Source organism: Pelobates fuscus, chromosome 2, assembly GCF_036172605.1.
Source record: "Pelobates fuscus isolate aPelFus1 chromosome 2, aPelFus1.pri, whole genome shotgun sequence".
NCBI classification, from domain to species: Eukaryota; Metazoa; Chordata; class Amphibia; order Anura; family Pelobatidae; genus Pelobates; species Pelobates fuscus.
In genome coordinates this window covers 16,552,768-16,571,520 of record NC_086318.1, presented here as the reverse complement: position 1 = coordinate 16,571,520, position 18,753 = coordinate 16,552,768, and the positions used below count along the sequence as shown (strand labels likewise).

General features: G+C 43.7%; 12 non-coding genes across 12 annotated transcripts; all 12 read right to left on the bottom strand.

Moving 5' to 3' along the window:
* Nucleotides 1–675: 675 nt before the first annotated feature.
* TRNAV-AAC (transfer RNA valine (anticodon AAC)) lies at nucleotides 676–748 on the bottom strand. Its single transcript has one exon. It is a non-coding gene; the product is annotated as a tRNA-Val (tRNA).
* Nucleotides 749–6,424: 5,676 nt separating this feature from the next.
* Nucleotides 6,425–6,497, bottom strand: TRNAV-AAC (transfer RNA valine (anticodon AAC)). Its single transcript has one exon. It is a non-coding gene; the product is annotated as a tRNA-Val (tRNA).
* Nucleotides 6,498–9,544: 3,047 nt separating this feature from the next.
* On the bottom strand, nucleotides 9,545–9,617 carry TRNAV-CAC (transfer RNA valine (anticodon CAC)). The gene has a single exon. It is a non-coding gene; the product is annotated as a tRNA-Val (tRNA).
* A 1,050-nt stretch (nucleotides 9,618–10,667) lies between these two features.
* TRNAV-CAC (transfer RNA valine (anticodon CAC)) lies at nucleotides 10,668–10,740 on the bottom strand. Its single transcript has one exon. It is a non-coding gene; the product is annotated as a tRNA-Val (tRNA).
* A 1,422-nt stretch (nucleotides 10,741–12,162) lies between these two features.
* Nucleotides 12,163–12,235, bottom strand: TRNAV-CAC (transfer RNA valine (anticodon CAC)). Its single transcript has one exon. It is a non-coding gene; the product is annotated as a tRNA-Val (tRNA).
* Nucleotides 12,236–12,534: 299 nt separating this feature from the next.
* TRNAV-CAC (transfer RNA valine (anticodon CAC)) lies at nucleotides 12,535–12,607 on the bottom strand. Its single transcript has one exon. It is a non-coding gene; the product is annotated as a tRNA-Val (tRNA).
* A 1,183-nt stretch (nucleotides 12,608–13,790) lies between these two features.
* Nucleotides 13,791–13,863, bottom strand: TRNAV-CAC (transfer RNA valine (anticodon CAC)). The gene has a single exon. It is a non-coding gene; the product is annotated as a tRNA-Val (tRNA).
* Nucleotides 13,864–14,914: 1,051 nt separating this feature from the next.
* On the bottom strand, nucleotides 14,915–14,987 carry TRNAV-AAC (transfer RNA valine (anticodon AAC)). The gene has a single exon. It is a non-coding gene; the product is annotated as a tRNA-Val (tRNA).
* A 299-nt stretch (nucleotides 14,988–15,286) lies between these two features.
* On the bottom strand, nucleotides 15,287–15,359 carry TRNAV-CAC (transfer RNA valine (anticodon CAC)). Its single transcript has one exon. It is a non-coding gene; the product is annotated as a tRNA-Val (tRNA).
* Nucleotides 15,360–16,407: 1,048 nt separating this feature from the next.
* On the bottom strand, nucleotides 16,408–16,480 carry TRNAV-AAC (transfer RNA valine (anticodon AAC)). Its single transcript has one exon. It is a non-coding gene; the product is annotated as a tRNA-Val (tRNA).
* A 299-nt stretch (nucleotides 16,481–16,779) lies between these two features.
* On the bottom strand, nucleotides 16,780–16,852 carry TRNAV-CAC (transfer RNA valine (anticodon CAC)). Its single transcript has one exon. It is a non-coding gene; the product is annotated as a tRNA-Val (tRNA).
* A 1,184-nt stretch (nucleotides 16,853–18,036) lies between these two features.
* TRNAV-CAC (transfer RNA valine (anticodon CAC)) lies at nucleotides 18,037–18,109 on the bottom strand. The gene has a single exon. It is a non-coding gene; the product is annotated as a tRNA-Val (tRNA).
* Between the last annotated feature and the right edge of the window lie 644 nt (nucleotides 18,110–18,753).

The window sequence follows — 18,753 nt, the reverse complement described above, 5'->3', positions numbered from 1 at the left end:
CGACATATCCGAAAATCACCCAGATCAGATCAGGGGTTCAGAAATTTCATAGAAGTCATAATTTTGCCCAGGCGAACCCGGGATTTCATGCCCAAAACAGTTCCATAGATTGGCGGCTAAGTGCCGCTGGAGGACCGACCTGGAACCGCAAGGTTTTCATGCCGAAAATAGCTCCAGGGCATTCGCGGCAAAGTCCCCTTGAAGTCTATTCGTGGTTTAAGTCAATGCGAACAAGATGGCCGCCACCGCGTGTTCCAATGTCGAATGGCGGCCACGTCGACTGTTCGGGAGTTCGAAGAACCATTGTCTAAAGTCCCAATGGCCACAAATAGGGTCTCTCAGCCAAAACAAATTAAAAGGGGCCATAGTCACAGAGCAAAAGGTTGGCAAATATTCCTCTCCAAAAACCAGTGGCGAGGTCAGTTTCGCCACAACTCTATTCAGCAAGCTGATCGCTCATGTGAGTAAACATGATTTTCTTGCATTTTTAGTAGAAAATCCATCTCTGAAAGTACAGCGAGCATGAGTTTTGCTTTTGTCGACGGTGATTTTAGCACAAAACCCTTCTCCCATTGTAGGGAATATGACAAAAAGAACAGATGCACTTGAAATTTGCAAAGAGACTTCGAAAAGCCGCATTCTAACAAAAAGGAATCCAAAACAGAACAAAAGCAATGTTTCTGCCCGGTTTCGAACCGGGGACCTTTCGCGTGTTAGGCGAACGTGATAACCACTACACTACAGAAACTACAGCTGTGCACAATCCTGTCGAGACCGGAGTAGCATGCGCCATGTGCAAGCACTGAATGCAAGACAGAAAATGCTGTCTTGCATTTGGTACTTGCACATAGCGCATGCTGATTTAATGAGTGCAATTCAGCTTTTTCTCAGACAACATTAGCTTCAGGTTTTTGGAAACCACTTTATTCAGCTAACAGATCGCTTACGTCTTGCCGAGTATACGTGATTTTTGGATTCATAGTCAAGCAGGTGCATTTCCAATTCAGAAGACTTCTAACGTCAGCAGATTTAGCAAAAATTAAATAATGTTTCTGCCAGGTTTCGAACGTGATAACCACTACATTACAGAAACTACCACAATACTGACTTTGCGCAGGAAAATTGGGGGAATGTGTTTGCTGCATACCCATCGTATTTAAAAAGTCCCCAGATTCAAATGCATATTTCCTTCAACATACATAGAAGAAGAAAACAGTCTGTTGATGTGAAATTGTATTCTTGGCAAAAGTTTGATCTGTCCAGTCAATCATTTCCAAACCTACACACATACAGTAAACAATCCCTCCCCTCTGCCTGTGATATAATTAAGGCAGTTAATGCATTAACTTAATTATCCCCAGGCAGAAAAAAATAAAAAACGCACATTTTTCTAAAGTACCATAAGTGGCCCAAAACACAACATATCCCCATAAATGTTACATCATCCGACAGCTCTGATCTGGGTAGGCGACATATCAGAAAATCACCCAGATCAGATCAGGGGTTCAGAAATTTCATAGAAGTCATAATTTTGCCCAGGCGAACCTGGGATTTCATGCCCAAAACAGTTCCATAGATTGGCGGCTAAGTGCCGCTGGAGGACCGACCGGGAACCACGAGGTTTTCATGCCGAAAATAGCTCCAGGGCATTCGTGGCAAAGTCCCCTTGAAGTCTATTCGTGGTTTAAGTCAATGCGAACAAGATGGCCACCACCGCGTGTTCCAATGTCGAATGGCGGCCACGTCGACTGTTCGGGAGTTCGAAGAACCATTGTCTAAAGTCCCAATGGCCACAAATAGGGTCTCTCAGCCAAAACAAATTAAAAGGGGCCATAGTCACAGAGCAAAAGGTTGGCACATATTCCTCTCCAAAAACCAGTGGCGAGGTCACTTTCGCCACAACTCTATTCAGCAAGCTGATCGCTCATGTGAGTAAACATGATTTTCTTGCATTTTTAGTAGAAAATCCATCTCTGAAAGTACAGCGAGCATGAGTTTTGCTTTTGTCGACGGTGATTTTTGCACAAAACCCTTCTCCCATTGTAGGGAATATGACAAAAAGAACAGATGCACTTGAAATTTGCAAAGAGACTTCGAAAAGACGCATTCTAACAAAAAGGAATCCAAAACGGAACAAAAGCAATGTTGCTGCCCGGTTTCGAACCACGGACCTTTCGCGTGTTAGGCGAACGTGATAACCACTACACTACAGAAACTACAGCTGTGCACATCCCTGTTGAGACCGGAGTAGCATGCGCCATATGCAAGCACTGAATGCAAGACAGAAAATGCTGTCTTGCATTCGGTACTTGCACATGGCGCATGCTGATTTAATGAGTGCAATTCAGCTTTTTCTCAGACAACATTAGCTTCAGGTTTTTGGAAACCACTTTATTCAGCTAACAGATCGCTTACGTCTTGCCGAGTATACGTGATTTTTGGATTCATAGTCAAGCAGGTGCATTTCCAATTCAGAAGACTTGTAACGTCAGCAGATTTAGCAAAAATTAAATAATGTTTCTGCCAGGTTTCGAACCTGGGACCTTTCGCGTGTGAGGCGAACATGATAACCACTACACTACATAAACTGCCACAATGCCGACTTTGCGCAGGAAAATTGGGGGAATGTGTTTGCTGCATACCCATCGTATTTAAAAAGTCCCCAGATTCAAATGCCTATTTCCTTCAACATACATAGAAGAAGAAAACAGTCTGTTGATGTGAAATTGTATTCTTGGCAAAAGTTTGATCTGTCCAGTCAATCATTTCCAAACCTACACACATACAGTAAACAATCCCTCCCCTCTGCCTGTGATATAATTAAGGCAGTTAATGCATTAACTTAATTATCCCCAGGCAGAAAAAAAATAAAAAACGCACATTTTTCTAAAGTACCATAAGTGGCCCAAAACACAACATATCCACATTATTATTATTATTATTATTATTATTTTATTATTTATATAGCGCCAACAAATTCCGTAGCGCTGTACAATGGGTGGACTAACAGACACATAATTGAGATCAGACCACTGGACGTACAGGAACAGAGGGGGTTGAGGGCCCTGCTCAATGAGCTTACATGCTAGAGGGAGTGGGGTATAGTGACACAAACGGGTTAAAGTAGGGGAATTAAATAGTTTGTTAGAGAAGGGTTTATTGAGTGCTTGGTAGGTCATTTTTGACAGTTGCAGGGAAGGAGTCAAGGGGTGGGGAATGAGAAGCCTGCTGACAGTTTAATTGATACGCTTTAACGAAGAAGTGAGTTTTCAAAGATTTTTTGAAGGAGTGGAGGCTGGGTGAAAGTCTGATTGAGGAGGGAAGTGAGTTCCACAGAATAGGTGCAGCCCTAGAGAAGTCTTGAAGGCGAGCGTCAGAAGTGGGGATCCGGGCAGAGGATAGGCGTAGGTCTTGGGATGAGCGCAGGGGTCTCGACGGGACATACTTGTGTAAGAGGGAGGATAGGTATGTTGGAGCAGCATTATGTAGGGATTTGTAAGCAAGTGCCAGAATTTTGAATTGGGCCCTATATCTAACTGGAAGCCAATGCAGGGACTGACAGAGCGTGGAGGCGTGGGAGGTGCGACCGGACAGGAAAATAAGCCTCGCAGCCGCGTTCATTACAGATTGCAGCGGTGCAAGCTGGGAACATGTAAGACCGGTCAGAAGGGGATTGCAGTAGTCGAGGCGAGAGAGAACAACAGCATGAACCAATATCTTAGCCGCGTCCGGCGTTAGATATGGGCGGATGCGCGCTATGTTCTTGAGTTGGAAGCGACAGGATTTGACTATCGATTGGACATGGGGAGTAAAAGAGAGGTCGGAATCGAAAAGAACCCCTAGGCAGCGAACCTGCGAGGTAGAGGTGATAGTAGCGCCGTTGACTTGGATGGAGACAACAGGAGTAGCAGCACTTGAGGGAGGAAAAACTAGAAGTTCTGTTTTGGACAGGTTGAGTTTAAGGAAGTGAGCAGCCATCCAGTTGGAAATAGCAGAGAGGCAGTCAGAAACACGAGTCAAGGTGGGCGGAGAGAGATCAGGGGAGGACAGGTAGATTTGTGTGTCATCTGCATATAAATGATATTGGAAACCAAAGGAGCTGATGAGTTTACCAAGGGAGGCAGTATAGATAGAGAACAGTAGGGGGCCGAGGACAGATCCTTGGGGGACGCCGACAGAGAGGGGTTGGTGAGTAGAGGCGGAACCAGAGAAAGACATAAATGTTACGTCACCCGACAGCTCTGATCTGGGTAAGCGACATATCCGAAAATCACCCAGATCAGATCAGGGGTTCAGAAATTTCATAGAAGTCATCATTTTGCCCAGGCGAACCCGGGATTTCATGCCCAAAACAGTTCCATAGATTGGCGGCTAAGTGCCGCTGGAGGACCAACCGGGAACCACGAGGTTTTCATGCCGAAAATAGCTCCAGGGCATTCGCGGCAAAGTCCCCTTGAAGTCTATTCGTGGTTTAAGTCAATGCGAACAAGATGGCCGCCACCGCGTGTTCCAATGTCGAATGGCGGCCACGTCGACTGTTCGGGAGTTCGAAGAACCATTGTCTAAAGTCCCAATGGCCACAAATAGGGTCTCTCAGCCAAAACAAATTAAAAGGGGCCATAGTCACAGAGCAAAAGGTTGGCAAATATTCCTCTCCAAAAACCAGTGGCGAGGTCAGTTTCGCCACAACTCTATTCAGCAAGCTGATCGCTCATGTGAGTAAACATGATTTTCTTGCATTTTTAGTAGAAATCCATCTCTGAAAGTACAGCGAGCATGAGTTTTGCTTTTGTCAACGGTGATTTTTGCACAAAACCCTTCTCTCATTGTAGGGAATATGACAAAAGAACAAATGCACTTGAAATTTGCAAAGAGACTTCGAAAAACCGCATTCTAACAAAAAGGAATCCAAAACGGAACAAAAGCAATGTTGCTGCCCGGTTTCGAACCACGGACCTTTCGCGTGTTAGGCAAACGTGATAACCACTACACTACAGAAACTACAGCTGTGCACATCCCTGTTGAGACCGGAGTAGCATGCGCCATGTGCAAGCACTGAATGCAAGACAGAAAATGCTGTCTTGCATTCGGTACTTGCACATGGCGCATGCTGATTTAATGAGTGCAATTCAGCTTTTTCTCAGACAACATTAGCTTCAGGTTTTTGGAAACCACTTTATTCAGCTAACAGATCGCTTACGTCTTGCCGAGTATACGTGATTTTTGGATTCATAGTCAAGCAGGTGCATTTCCAATTCAGAAGACTTGTAACGTCAGCAGATTTAGCAAAAATTAAATAATGTTTCTGCCAGGTTTCGAACCTGGGACCTTTCGCGTGTGAGGCGAACATGATAACCACTACACTACATAAACTGCCACAATGCCGACTTTGCGCAGGAAAATTGTGGGAATGTGTTTGCTGCATACCCATCGTATTTAAAAAGTCCCCAGATTCAAATGCCTATTTCCTTCAACATACATAGAAGAAGAAAACAGTCTGTTGATGTGAAATTGTATTCTTGGCAAAAGTTTGATCTGTCCAGTCAATCATTTCCAAACCTACACACATACAGTAAACAATCCCTCCCCTCTGCCTGTGATATAATTAAGGCAGTTAATGCATTAACTTAATTATCCCCAGGCAGAAAAAAAATAAAAAACGCACATTTTTCTAAAGTACCATAAGTGGCCCAAAACACAACATATCCACATAAATGTTACGTCACCCGACAGCTCTGATCTGGGTAAGCAACATATCCGAAAATCACCCAGATCAGATCAGGCGTTCAGAAATTAAATAGAAGTCATAATTTTGCCTAGGCAAACCCGGGATTTCCTGCCCAAAACAGTTCCATAGATTGGCGGCAATCTGCCGCTGGAGGACCGACCTGGAACCGCGAGGTTTTCATGCCGAAAATAGCTCCAGGGCATTCGCGGCAAAGTCCCCTTGAAGTCTATTCGTGGTTTAAGTCAATGCGAACAAGATGGCCGCCACCGCGTGTTCCAATGTCGAATGGCGGCCACGTCGACTGTTCGGGAGTTCGAAGAACCATTGTCTAAAGTCCCAATGGCCACAAATAGGGTCTCTCAGCCAAAACAAATTAAAAGGGGCCATAGTCACAGAGCAAAAGGTTGGCAAATATTCCTCTCCAAAAACCAGTGGCGAGGTCAGTTTCGCCTCAACTCTATTCAGCAAGCTGATCGCTCATGTGAGTAAACATGATTTTCTTGCATTTTTAGTAGAAAATCCATCTCTGAAAATACAGCGAGCTTGAGTTTTGCTTTTGTCGACGGTGATTTTTGCACAAAACCCTTCTCCCATTGTAGGGAATATGACAAAAAGAACAGATGCGCTTGAAATTTGCAAAGAGACTTCGAAAAGCCGCATTCTAACAAAAAGGAATCCAAAACAGAACAAAAGAAATGTTTCTGCCCGGTTTCGTACCGGGGACCTTTCGCGTGTTAGGCGAACGTGATAACCACTACACTACAGAAACTACAGCTGTGCACATCCATGTTGAGACTGGAGTAGCATGCGCCATGTGCAAGCACTGAATGCAAGACAGAAAATGCTGTCTTGCATTCGGTACTTGCACATGGCGCATGCTGATTTAATGAGTGCAATTCACCTTTTTCTCAGACAACATTAGCTTCAGGTTTTTGGAAACCACTTTATTCAGCTAACAGATCGCTTACGTCTTGCCGAGTATACGTGATTTTTGGATTCATAGTCAAGCAGGTGCATTTCCAATTCAGAAGACTTCTAACGTCGGCAGATTTAGCAAAAATTACATAATGTTTCTGCCAGGTTTCGAACCGACCTTTCTCGTGTGAGGCGAACGTGATAACCACTACACTACAGAAACTGCCACAATGCTGACTTTGCGCAGGAAGATTGGGGGAATGTGTTTGCTGCATACCCATCGTATTTAAAAAGTCCCCAGATTCAAATGCCTATTTCCTTCAACATACATAGAAGAAGAAAACAGTCTGTTGATGTGAAATTGTATTCTTGGCAAAAGTTTGATCTGTCCAGTCAATCATTTCCAAACCTACACACATACAGTAAACAATCCCTCCCCTCTGCCTGTGATATAATTAAGGCAGTTAATGCATTAACTTAATTATCCCCAGGCAGAAAAAAATAAAAAACGCACATTTTTCTAAAGTACCATAAGTGGCCCAAAACACAACATATCCACATAAATGTTACATCACCCGACAGTTCTGATCTGGGTGAGCGACATATCCGAAAATCACCCAGATCAGATCAGGGGTTCAGAAATGTCATAGAAGTCATCATTTTGCCCAGGCGAACCCGGGATTTCATGCCCAAAACAGTTCCATAGATTGGCGGCTAAGTGCCGCTGGAGGACCAACCGGGAACCACGAGGTTTTCATGCTGAAAATAGCTCCAGGGCATTCGCGGCAAAGTCCCCTTGAAGTCTATTCGTGGTTTAAGTCAATGCGAACAAGATGGCCGCCACCGCGTGTTCCAATGTCGAATGGCGGCCACGTCGACTGTTCGGGAGTTCGAAGAACCATTGTCTAAAGTCCCAATGGCCACAAATAGGGTCTCTCAGCCAAAACAAATTAAAAGGGGCCATAGTCACAGAGCAAAAGGTTGGCAAATATTCCTCTCCAAAAACCAGTGGCGAGGTCACTTTCGCCACAACTCTTTTCAGCAAGCTGATCGCTCATGTGAGTAAACATGATTTTCTTGCATTTTTAGTAGAAATCCATCTCTGAAAGTACAGCGAGCATGAGTTTTGCTTTTGTCAACGGTGATTTTTGCACAAAACCCTTCTCTCATTGTAGGGAATATGACAAAAGAACAGATGCACTTGAAATTTGCAAAGAGACTTCGAAAAACCGCATTCTAACAAAAAGGAATCCAAAACGGAACGAAAGCAATGTTTCTGCCCGGTTTCAGCTAACAGATCGCTTACGTCTTGCCGAGTATACGTGATTTTTGGATTCATAGTCAAGCAGGTGCATTTCCAATTCAGAAGACTTCTAACGTCGGCAGATTTAGCAAATATTAAATAATGTTTCTGCCAGGTTTCGAACCTGGGACCTTTCGGGTGTGAGACGAACATGATAACCACTACAGTACAGAAACTGCCACAATGCCAACTTTGCGCAGGAAAATTGTGGGAATGTGTTTGCTGCATACCCATCGTATTTAAAAAGTCCCCAGATTCAAATGCCTATTTCCTTCAACATACATAGAAGAAGAAAACAGTCTGTTGATGTGAAATTGTATTCTTGGCAAAAGTTTGATCTGTCCAGTCAATCATTTCCAAACCTACACACATACAGTAAACAATCCCTCCCCTCTGCCTGTGATATAATTAAGGCAGTTAATGCATTAACTTAATTATCCCCAGGCAGAAAAAAATAAAAACCGCACATTTTTCTAAAGTACCATAAGTGGCCCAAAACACAACATATCCCCATAAATGTTACATCACCCGACAGCTCTGATCTGGGTGAGCGACATATCCGAAAATCACCCAGATCAGATCAGGGGTTCAGAAATTTCATAGAAGTCATAATTTTGCCCAGGCGAACCCCGGATTTCATGCCCAAAACAGTTCCATAGATTGGCGGCTAAGTGCCGCTGGAGGACCGACCTGGAACCGCGAGGTTTTCATGCCGAAAATAGCTCCAGGGCATTCGCGGCAAAGTCCCCTTGAAGTCTATTCGTGGTTTAAGTTAATGCGAACAAGATGGCCGCCACCGCGTGTTCCAATGTCGATTGGCGGCCCCGTCAAATGTTCGGGAGTTCGAAGAACCATTGTCTAAAGTCCCAATGGCCACAAATAGGGTCTCTCAGCCAAAACAAATTAAAAGGGGCCATAGTCACAGAGCAAAAGGTTGGCAAATATTCCTCTCCAAAAACCAGTGGCGAGGTCACTTTCGCCACAACTCTATTCAGCAAGCTGATCGCTCATGTGAGTAAACATGATTTTCTTGCATTTTTAGTAGAAAATCCATCTCTGAAAGTACAGCGAGCATGAGTTTTGCTTTTGTCGACGGTGATTTTTGCACAAAACCCTTCTCCCATTGTAGGGAATATGACAAAAAGAACAGATGCACTTGAAATTTGCAAAGAGACTTCGAAAAGCCGCATTCTAACAAAAAGGAATCCAAAACAGAACAAAAGCAATGTTTCTGCTCGGTTTCGAACCGGGGACCTTTCGCGTGTGAGGCGAACGTGATAACCACTACACTGCAGAAACTACAGCTGTGCAAATCCATGTTGAGACCGGAATAGCATGCGCCATGTGCAAGCACTGAATGCAAGACAGAAAATGCTGTCTTGCATTCGGTACTTGCACATGGCGCATGCTGATTTAATGAGTGCAATTCAGCTTTTTCTCAGACAACATTAGCTTCAGGTTTTTGGAAACCACTTTATTCAGCTAACAGATCGCTTACGTCTTGCCGAGTATACGTGATTTTTGGATTCATAGTCAAGCAGGTGCATTTCCAATTCAGAAGACTTCTAACGTCGGCAGATTTAGCAAATATTAAATAATGTTTCTGCCAGGTTTCGAACCTGGGACCTTTCGCGTGTGAGGCGAACATGATAACCACTACAGTACAGAAACTGCCACAATGCCAACTTTGCGCAGGAAAATTGTGGGAATGTGTTTGCTGCATACCCATCGTATTTAAAAAGTCCCCAGATTCAAATGCCTATTTCCTTCAACATACATAGAAGAAGAAAACAGTCTGTTGATGTGAAATTGTATTCTTGGCAAAAGTTTGATCTGTCCAGTCAATCATTTCCAAACCTACACACATACAGTAAACAATCCCTCCCCTCTGCCTGTGATATAATTAAGGCAGTTAATGCATTAACTTAATTATCCCCAGGCAGAAAAAAATAAAAAACGCACATTTTTCTAAAGTACCATAAGTGGCCCAAAACACAACATATCCCCATAAATGTTACATCACCCGACAGCTCTGATCTGGGTGAGAGACATATCCGAAAATCACCCAGATCAGATCAGGGGTTCAGAAATTTCATAGAAGTCATAATTTTGCCCAGGCGAACCCGGGATTTCATGCCCAAAACAGTTCCATAGATTGGCGGCTAAGTGCCGCTGGAGGACCGACCTGGAACCGCGAGGTTTTCATGCCGAAAATAGCTCCAGGGCATTCGCGGCAAAGTCCCCTTGAAGTCTATTCGTGCTTTAAGTCAATGCGAACAAGATGGCCGCCACCGCGTGTTCCAATGTCGATTGGCGGCCCCGTCAAATGTTCGGGAGTTCGAAGAACCATTGTCTAAAGTCCCAATGGCCACAAATAGGGTCTCTCAGCCAAAACAAATTAAAAGGGGCCATAGTCACAGAGCAAAAGGTTGGCAAATATTCCTCTCCAAAAACCAGTGGCGAGGTCACTTTCGCCACAACTCTATTCAGCAAGCTGATCGCTCATGTGAGTAAACATGATTTTCTTGCATTTTTAGTAGAAAATCCATCTCTGAAAGTACAGCGAGCATGAGTTTTGCTTTTGTCGACGGTGATTTTTGCACAAAACCCTTCTCCCATTGTAGGGAATATGACAAAAAGAACAGATGCACTTGAAATTTGCAAAGAGACTTCGAAAAGCCGCATTCTAACAAAAAGGAATCCAAAACAGAACAAAAGCAATGTTTCTGCTCGGTTTCGAACCGGGGACCTTTCGCGTGTGAGGCGAACGTGATAACCACTACACTACAGAAACTACAGCTGTGCAAATCCATGTTGAGACCGGAATAGCATGCGCCATGTGCAAGCACTGAATGCAAGACAGAAAATGCTGTCTTGCATTCGGTACTTGCACATGGCGCATGCTGATTTAATGAGTGCAATTCAGCTTTTTCTCAGACAACATTAGCTTCAGGTTTTTGGAAACCACTTTATTCAGCTAACAGATCGCTTACGTCTTGCCGAGTATACGTGATTTTTGGATTCATAGTCAAGCAGGTGCATTTCCAATTCAGAAGACTTCTAACGTCGGCAGATTTAGCAAATATTAAATAATGTTTCTGCCAGGTTTCGAACCTGGGACCTTTCGCGTGTGAGGTGAACATGATAACCACTACAGTACAGAAACTGCCACAATGCCAACTTTGCGCAGGAAAATTGTGGGAATGTGTTTGCTGCATACCCATCGTATTTAAAAAGTCCCCAGATTCAAATGCCTATTTCCTTCAACATACATAGAAGAAGAAAACAGTCTGTTGATGTGAAATTGTATTCTTGGCAAAAGTTTGATCTGTCCAGTCAATCATTTCCAAACCTACACACATACAGTAAACAATCCCTCCCCTCTGCCTGTGATATAATTAAGGCAGTTAATGCATTAACTTAATTATCCCCAGGCAGAAAAAAATAAAAAACGCACATTTTTCTAAAGTACCATAAGTGGCCCAAAACACAACATATCCCCATAAATGTTACATCACCCGACAGCTCTGATCTGGGTGAGCGACATATCCGAAAATCACCCAGATCAGATCAGGGGTTCAGAAATTTCATAGAAGTCATAATTTTGCCCAGGCGAACCCGGGATTTCATGCCCAAAACAGTTCCATAGATTGGCGGCTAAGTGCCGCTGGAGGACCGACCTGGAACCGCGAGGTTTTCATGCCGAAAATAGCTCCAGGGCATTCGCGGCAAAGTCCCCTTGAAGTCTTTTCGTGGTTTAAGTCAATGCGAACAAGATGGCCGCCACCGCGTGTTCCAATGTCGATTGGCGGCCCCGTCAAATGTTCGGGAGTTCGAAGAACCATTGTCTAAAGTCCCAATGGCCACAAATAGGGTCTCTCAGCCAAAACAAATTAAAAGGGGCCATAGTCACAGAGCAAAAGGTTGGCAAATATTCCTCTCCAAAAACCAGTGGCGAGGTCACTTTCGCCACAACTCTATTCAGCAAGCTGATCGCTCATGTGAGTAAACATGATTTTCTTGCATTTTTAGTAGAAAATCCATCTCTGAAAGTACAGCGAGCATGAGTTTTGCTTTTGTCGACGGTGATTTTTGCACAAAACCCTTCTCCCATTGTAGGGAATATGACAAAAAGAACAGATGCACTTGAAATTTGCAAAGAGACTTCGAAAAGCCGCATTCTAACAAAAAGGAATCCAAAACAGAACAAAAGCAATGTTTCTGCTCGGTTTCGAACCGGGGACCTTTCGCGTGTGAGGCGAACGTGATAACCACTACACTACAGAAACTACAGCTGTGCAAATCCATTTTGAGACCGGAATAGCATGCGCCATGTGCAAGCACTGAATGCAAGACAGAAAATGCTGTCTTGCATTCGGTACTTGCACATGGCGCATGCTGATTTAATGAGTGCAATTCAGCTTTTTCTCAGACAACATTAGCTTCAGGTTTTTGGAAACCACTTTATTCAGCTAACAGATCGCTTACGTCTTGCCGAGTATACGTGATTTTTGGATTCATAGTCAAGCAGGTGCATTTCCAATTCAGAAGACTTCTAACGTCGGCAGATTTAGCAAAAATTAAATAATGTTTCTGCCAGGTTTCGAACCTGGGACCTTTCACGTGTGAGGCGAACGTGATAACCACTACACTACAGAAACTGCCACAATGCCGACTTTGCACAGGAAAATTGGGGGAATGTGTTTGCTGCATACCCATCGTATTTAAAAAGTCCCCAGATTCAAATGCCTATTTCCTTCAACATACATAGAAGAAGAAAACAGTCTGTTGATGTGAAATTGTATTCTTGGCAAAAGTTTGATCTGTCCAGTCAATCATTTCCAAACCTACACACATACAGCAAACAATCCCTCCCCTCTGCCTGTGATATAATTAAGGCAGTTAATGCATTAACTTAATTATCCCCAGGCAGAAAAAATAAAAAACGCAAATTTTTCTAAAGTACCATAAGTGGCCCAAAACACAACATATCCCCATAAATGTTACATCACCCGACAGCTCTGATCTGGGTGAGCGACATATCCGAAAATCACCCAGATCAGATCAGGGGTTCAGAAATTTCATAGAAGTCATAATTTTGCCCAGGCGAACCCGGGATTTCATGCCCAAAACAGTTCCATAGATTGGCGGCTAAGTGCCGCTGGAGGACCGACCTGGAACCGCGAGGTTTTCATGCCGAAAATAGCTCCAGGGCATTCGCGGCAAAGTCCCCTTGAAGTCTATTCGCGGTTTAAGTCAATGCGAACAAGATGTCCGCCACCGCGTGTTCCAATGTCGAATGGCGGCCACGTCGACTGTTCGGGAGTTCGAAGAACCATTGTCTAAAGTCCCAATGGCCACAAATAGGGTCTCTCAGCCAAAACAAATTAAAAGGGGCCATAGTCACAGAGCAAAAGGTTGGCAAATATTCCTCTCCAAAAACCAGTGGCGAGGTCAGTTTCGCCACAACTCTATTCAGCAAGCTGATCGCTCATGTGAGTAAACATGATTTTCTTGCATTTTTAGTAGAAAATCCATCTCTGAAAGTACAGCGAGCATGAGTTTTGCTTTTGTCAACGGTGATTTTTGCACAAAACCCTTCTCTCATTGTAGGGAATATGACAAAAGAACAGATGCACTTGAAATTTGCAAAGAGACTTCGAAAAACCGCATTCTAACAAAAAGGAATCCAAAACGGAACGAAAGCAATGTTTCTGCCCGGTTTCAGCTAACAGATCGCTTACGTCTTGCCGAGTATACGTGATTTTTGGATTCATAGTCAAGCAGGTGCATTTCCAATTCAGAAGACTTCTAACGTCGGCAGATTTAGCAAATATTAAATAATGTTTCTGCCAGGTTTCGAACCTGGGACCTTTCGCGTGTGAGGCGAACATGATAACCACTACAGTACAGAAACTGCCACAATGCCAACTTTGTGCAGGAAAATTGTGGGAATGTGTTTGCTGCATACCCATCGTATTTAAAAAGTCCCCAGATTCAAATGCCTATTTCCTTCAACATACATAGAAGAAGAAAACAGTCTGTTGATGTGAAATTGTATTCTTGGCAAAAGTTTGATCTGTCCAGTCAATCATTTCCAAACCTACACACATACAGCAAACAATCCCTCCCCTCTGCCTGTGATATAATTAAGGCAGTTAATGCATTAACTTAATTATCCCCAGGCAGAAAAAAATAAAAAAACGCACAGTTTTCTAAAGTACCATAAGTGGCCGAAAACACAACATATCCCCATAAATGTTACATCACCCGACAGCTCTGATCTGGGTGAGCGACATATCCGAAAATCACCCAGATCAGATCAGGGGTTCAGAAATTTCATAGAAGTCATAATTTTGCCCAGGCGAACCCGGGATTTCATGCCCAAAACAGTTCCATAGATTGGCGGCTAAGTGCCGCTGGAGGACCGACCTGGAACCGCGAGGTTTTCATGCCGAAAATAGCTCCAGGGCATTCGCGGCAAAGTCCCCTTGAAGTCTATTCGTGGTTTAAGTCAATACGAACAAGATGGCCGCCACCGCGTGTTCCAATGTCGAATGGCGGCCCCGTCAAATGTTCGGGAGTTCGAAGAACCATTGTCTAAAGTCCCAATGGCCACAAATAGGGTCTCTCAGCCAAAACAAATTAAAAGGGGCCATAGTCACAGAGCAAAAGGTTGGCAAATATTCCTCTCCAAAAACCAGTGGCGAGGTCACTTTCGCCACAACTCTATTCAGCAAGCTGATCGCTCATGTGAGTAAACATGATTTTCTTGCATTTTTAGTAGAAAATCCATCTCTGAAAGTACAGCGAGCATGAGTTTTGCTTTTGTCGACGGTGATTTTTGCACAAAACCCTTCTCCCATTGTAGGGAATATGACAAAAAGAACAGATGCACTTGAAATTTGCAAAGAGACTTCGAAAAGCCGCATTCTAACAAAAAGGAATCCAAAACAGAACAAAAGCAATGTTTCTGCCCGGTTTCGAACCGGGGACCTTACGCGTGTTAGGCGAACGTGATAACCACTACACTACAGAAACTTCAGCTGTGCAGATCCATGTTGAGACCGGAATAGCATGCGCCATGTGCAAGCACTGAATGCAAGACAGAAAATGCTGTCTTGCATTCGGTACTTGCACATGGCGCATGCTGATTTAATGAGTGCAATTCAGCTTTTTCTCAGACAACATTAGCTTCAGGTTTTTGGAAACCACTTTATTCAGCTAACAGATCGCTTACGTCTTGCCGAGTATACGTGATTTTTGGATTCATAGTCAAGCAGGTGCATTTCCAATTCAGAAGACTTCTAACGTCGGCAGATTTAGCAAAAATTAAATAATGTTTCTGCCAGGTTTCGAACCTGGGACCTTTCGCGTGTGAGGCGAACGTGATAACCACTACACTACAGAAACTGCCACAATGCCGACTTTGCACAGGAAAATTGGGGGAATGTGTTTGCTGCATACCCATCGTATTTAAAAAGTCCCCAGAATCAAATGCCTATTTCCTTCAACATACATAGAAGAAGAAAACAGTCTGTTGATGTGAAATTGTATTCTTGGCAAAAGTTTGATCTGTCCAGTCAATCATTTCCAAACCTACACACATACAGCAAACAATCCCTCCCCTCTGCCTGTGATATAATTAAGGCAGTTAATGCATTAACTTAATTATCCCCAGGCAGAAAAAATAAAAAACGCACATTTTCTAAAGTACCATAAGTGGCCCAAAACACAACATATCCCCATGAATGTTACATCACCAGACAGCTCTGATCTGGGTGAGCGACATATCCGAAAATCACCCAGATCAGATCAGGGGTTCAGAAATTTCATAGAAGTCATAATTTTGCCCAGGCGAACCCGGGATTTCATGCCCAAAACAGTTCCATAGATTGGCGGCTAAGTGCCGCTGGAGGACCGACCGGGAACCGCGAGGTTTTCATGCCGAAAATAGCTCCAGGGCATTCGCGGCAAAGTCCCCTTGAAGTTTATTCGTGGTTTAAGTCAATGCGAACAAGATGGCCGCCACCGCGTGTTCCAATGTCGAATGGCGGCCACGTCGACTGTTCGGGAGTTCGAAGAACCATTGTCTAAAGTCCCAATGGCCACAAATAGGGTCTCTCAGCCAAAACAAATTAAAAGGGGCCATAGTCACAGAGCAAAAGGTTGGCAAATATTCCTCTCCAAAAACCAGTGGCGAGGTCACTTTCGCCACAACTCTATTCAGCAAGCTGATCGCTCATGTGAGTAAACATGATTTTCTTGCATTTTTAGTAGAGAATCCATCTCTGAAAATACGGCGAGCATGAGTTTTGCTTTTGTCGACGGTGATTTTTGCACAAAACCCTTCTCCCATTGTAGGGAATATGACAAAAAGAACAGATGCACTTGAAATTTGCAAAGAGACTTCGAAAAGCCGCATTCTAACAAAAAGGAATCCAAAACAGAACAAAAGCAATGTTTCTGCCCGGTTTCGAACCGGGGACCTTTCGCGTGTTAGGCGAACGTGATAACCACTACACTACAGAAACTACAGCTGTGCACATCCATGTTGAGACCGGAGTAGCATGCGCCATGTGCAAGCACTGAATGCAAGACAGAAAATGCTGTCTTGCATTCGGTACTTGCACATGGCGCATGCTGATTTAATGAGTGCAATTCAGCTTTTTCTCAGACAACATTAGCTTCAGGTTTTTGGAAACCACTTTATTCAGCTAACAGATCGCTTATGTCTTGCCGAGTATACGTGATTTTTGGATTCATAGTCAAGCAGGTGCATTTCCAATTCAGAAGACTTCTTACGTCGGCAGATTTAGCAAAAATTAAATAATGTTTCTGCCAGGTTTCGAACCTGGGACCTTTCGCGTGTGAGGCGAACGTGATAACCACTACACTACAGAAACTGCCACAATGCCGACTTTGCGCAGGAAAATTGTGGGAATGTGTTTGCTGCATACCCATCGTATTTAAAAAGTCCCCAGATTCAAATGCCTATTTCCTTCAACATACATAGAAGAAGAAAACAGTCTGTTGATGTGAAATTGTATTCTTGGCAAAAGTTTGATCTGTCCAGTCAATCATTTCCAAACCTACACACATACAGCTAACAATCCCTCCCCTCTGCCTGTGATATAATTAAGGCAGTTAATGCATTAACTTAATTATCCCCAGGCAGTAAAAAATAAAAAACGCACATTTTTCTAAAGTACCATAAGTGGCCCAAAACACAACATATCCCCATAAATGTTACATCACCCGACAGCTCTGATCTGGGTGAGCGACATATCCGAAAATCACCCAGATCAGATCAGGGGTTCAGAAATTTCATAGAAGTCATAATTTTGCCCAGGCGAACCCGGGATTTCATGCCCAAAACAGTTCCATAGATTGGCGGCTAAGTGCCGCTGGAGGACCGACCTGGAACCGCGAGGTTTTCATGCCGAAAATAGCTCCAGGGCATTCGCGGCAAAGTCCCCTTGAAGTCTATTCGCGGTTTAAGTCAATGCGAACAAGATGTCCGCCACCGCGTGTTCCAATGTCGAATGGCGGCCACGTCGACTGTTCGGGAGTTCGAAGAACCATTGTCTAAAGTCCCAATGGCCACAAATAGGGTCTCTCAGCCAAAACAAATTAAAAGGGGCCATAGTCACAGAGCAAAAGGTTGGCAAATATTCCTCTCCAAAAACCAGTGGCGAGGTCAGTTTCGCCACAACTCTATTCAGCAAGCTGATCGCTCATGTGAGTAAACATGATTTTCTTGCATTTTTAGTAGAAAATCCATCTCTGAAAGTACAGCGAGCATGAGTTTTGCTTTTGTCAACGGTGATTTTTGCACAAAACCCTTCTCTCATTGTAGGGAATATGACAAAAGAACAGATGCACTTGAAATTTGCAAAGAGACTTCGAAAAACCGCATTCTAACAAAAAGGAATCCAAAACGGAACGAAAGCAATGTTTCTGCCCGGTTTCAGCTAACAGATCGCTTACGTCTTGCCGAGTATACGTGATTTTTGGATTCATAGTCAAGCAGGTGCATTTCCAATTCAGAAGACTTCTAACGTCGGCAGATTTAGCAAATATTAAATAATGTTTCTGCCAGGTTTCGAACCTGGGACCTTTCGCGTGTGAGGCGAACATGATAACCACTACACTACAGAAACTGCCACAATGCCAACCTTGTGCAGGAAAATTGTGGGAATGTGTTTGCTGCATACCCATCGTATTTAAAAAGTCCCCAGATTCAAATGCCTATTTCCTTCAACATACATAGAAGAAGAAAACAGTCTGTTGATGTGAAATTGTATTCTTGGCAAAAGTTTGATCTGTCCAGTCAATCATTTCCAAACCTACACACATACAGCAAACAATCCCTCCCCTCTGCCTGTGATATAATTAAGGCAGTTAATGCATTAACTTAATTATCCCCAGGCAGAAAAAAAAAAAAACGCACAGTTTTCTAAAGTACCATAAGTGGCCGAAAACACAACATATCCCCATAAATGTTACATCACCCGACAGCTCTGATCTGGGTGAGCGACATATCCGAAAATCACCCAGATCAGATCAGGGGTTCAGAAATTTCATAGAAGTCATAATTTTGCCCAGGCGAACCCGGGATTTCATGCCCAAAACAGTTTCATAGATTGGCGGCTAAGTGCCGCTGGAGGACCGACCTGGAACCGCGAGGTTTTCATGCCGAAAATAGCTCCAGGGCATTCGCGGCAAAGTCCCCTTGAAGTCTATTCGTGGTTTAAGTCAATACGAACAAGATGGCCGCCACCGCGTGTTCCAATGTCGAATGGCG